This window comes from Alexandromys fortis, unplaced genomic scaffold (assembly GCF_014885135.2).
Source record: "Alexandromys fortis isolate MF-2015 unplaced genomic scaffold, M_Fortis_MF-2015_v1.1 scaffold_4024, whole genome shotgun sequence".
Taxonomy (NCBI): domain Eukaryota; kingdom Metazoa; phylum Chordata; class Mammalia; order Rodentia; family Cricetidae; genus Alexandromys; species Alexandromys fortis.
The window spans coordinates 1-2,440 of NW_026071884.1; the positions used below are offsets into that span (position 1 = coordinate 1).

General features: G+C 55.4%; 1 long non-coding RNA gene across 1 annotated transcript; it reads left to right on the forward strand.

The window, feature by feature from the left end:
- The first annotated feature begins 6 nt into the window (after positions 1–6).
- On the forward strand, positions 7–1,711 carry LOC126496406 (uncharacterized). The gene is made up of 2 exons (XR_007590348.1): positions 7–364; positions 899–1,711. It is a non-coding gene; the product is annotated as an uncharacterized lncRNA (long non-coding RNA).
- The last annotated feature ends 729 nt before the right edge of the window (positions 1,712–2,440 follow it).

Below are 2,440 nucleotides of genomic sequence, written 5' to 3' on the forward strand. Positions count from 1 at the left end.
CCTACACACATACAAAAAAAAAAAAAAAAAAAAAAAAACACAAAAAAACCCTCCGGCAACAAAACTCAGAAGCCAGCTCTACTTGTAAGATTTTAAAGTCTCAGGATATCTAAGCTTGCTTTCTGCAAGGACATGTTTTCAATGACTAATTAATTAATTAATTAAAATAAACGGCAGGAAGAGAAAAATAAGATAAGCAGTAACAAACTAAAATAATATGGACCTCAATTGTGATGTTGCAACACACCCCACCTCCCCCAATAAAAGCAACACAGTGTACTCGTTACACGATGCTCCAAATCTGCACTGTGCTAGGCTCTCCGCAGGGCTCTGGACAATGCACCCTTATTCAGACTATTCCCTGGTGAGTACGCCCGAATTTCAGTCCTGGAGGTGGAAGTAGCACGTTCAAACTCAAGCTGCCTACCACATTACTTAAGGACACAGCGGGTCTGGGCAAACAACAGAGATGGCAAATCTGTAATTTAAAACGTCTCCCAGTTAATTTTCATAATAAAGATGCAGAAATCATAGGTGTGGAGGTTTTTGTGGAATGCAAATTTTGCTGCTTAAAATGGCACAACCTGGACAACTAGATTAGTAAAACAGTTCTTTGGGATGAAAGAACAAACAGGACGTATTTAAAGAACCGAACAGTCCCCGGACTAGCAGTGTTCACTATGTGGCAGGACTTGTGGCTTGGCCCTTACCATCCACCACCTACACTATTGTATTCGGAAAGACAAAGAAACCAAGGCCACTATGTTGCCTTTACCCATTAGAAAATTAACTATTTCCACCTCTGAGTACTCCTGACCTTTCCAGACTGCGCTCCTGTAACTATTTAAGAACGCCACACACCTCCCTGGTATATAAGGAAACAATCTTTGTCTTTTAGAATGTGAAAAAGTGCATTTGAAGCTTATTTGAATTTCTTCACGGCAGCGTAAAAGAGACTTATTTTTGGAGTACTATGAAGGCCCAAACCAGAAATTACTGGCAACCGTCACGTTCCCACAATCTGAACCAGGTATTCTCCGGACTGTTTTACAATACAACCAACTAAACATAAACGGATAAAACGAAGCGTCCAGGAGGAGCATGGAAGGCACACCGGCCCTGTTGTTGGCTTTATAAACTGGGACCCTAACCCCAATAATCCAGGGGACAGAGTAAGAGGTCGGCCGGGGCCTGGAAGACTAAACCGTCCAGCCCGAGGTCAAAGGAGAAAAACCCAGCAGGCTGCAGGGCGTCGGGGACGGAGCCCGTGCACCCCGGAAGCCGACCGCATCCCACTGTTTTCGGCCTGAGACAAAAGATGGAAAGCAAGGCGCCGCCGCCCCTTTGCGCCCAACCCAGCGAGCCAGCCTTTGGGTCTGGGGTCGCGATGGCCGCGCGGGCTCCATCCACAGCACCCTGCGGCCCGCGGGGGCTCCGGCTCCCGGCCTGCCTCCCTGCACACAGGGCGCCGCCCGCCGCGAGGGAAGATGGCGGCCGCCGAGCAACTGCGCCACCAGCCCTGGCCGCAGGCCAGGCCCAGCGCCATCTTAGCGCCCTCCGCCCGCCGCCCCCACCCTGAGAAGCCACTGTCGGGGCGACTCGGGAAGGGGGGGGGAGCGCGAAGCCCTCTCGGCTAAAAAAGTTAAAAATAAGACCAAAGACAAGAACAAAAAAAAAAAAAATTAAGCAAAAAGCCACTCTCAAAAGCCACCGTCCGCCTCGGTCCTTCGTCTCCCGGCTCGCCGGCTGACACCGGCCTCAAGCGGCCCCGCACGGCCGAGCGAGCGCGGAGGGGAGGCTCGTCCAGGCTCGGGGCCGCGGGTCCCCGGCAATGCCTCGCCGGCCGCCGGCGACCGAGTGCGGGCTGGCGCCGCGGCCCAGGCCGGGGATGAGGCCCAGGAGGCCGAGCGGCCCGCGCTGTCCCGGGCCCGGCCTCGACCCCGGCCTCTCCCTCGCGCAGATGCCGTGGAAGGGAGGGAGCCACCCGGCTGAAAATGTAGCTCCTGGCCGTCCCCGGCGTCCCTGGCGCCTCCCTCCCCGCGCTTCGGCCGACGCCGGCCCCATTTTGCTGAGAAGCAAGAAAAGGCGATTCACACCCAAGAGCTTCCGAGGAAGGGAGTGGGAGAGAAGGGACCGCAGGGGTGTATGAAGAAGCGAGGGGAGGAGATTGGGAAAGCAGATTTTTCTTGCTCGGCCGCCGTCACGCCAGGCCCTCCCTCGCCCCCTGCTCGCGGCCCCGCCGAGCCCCGCTCCCTCCTCCGCGGCTCCCGGGCGGCTCCGGGGGGCGGAATACACACACTCGCACACACTCGGCGCACACAACTAATTTGAAAGCGGCTCAATCAATGAGTCATTAAAAGGCTTCCCTCCCCTCCCCACCGCCAACCGCCACGCCGCCACCTCCCCTCCTTTTTTATCCCACCCCCCCCTTCCTGAGCTC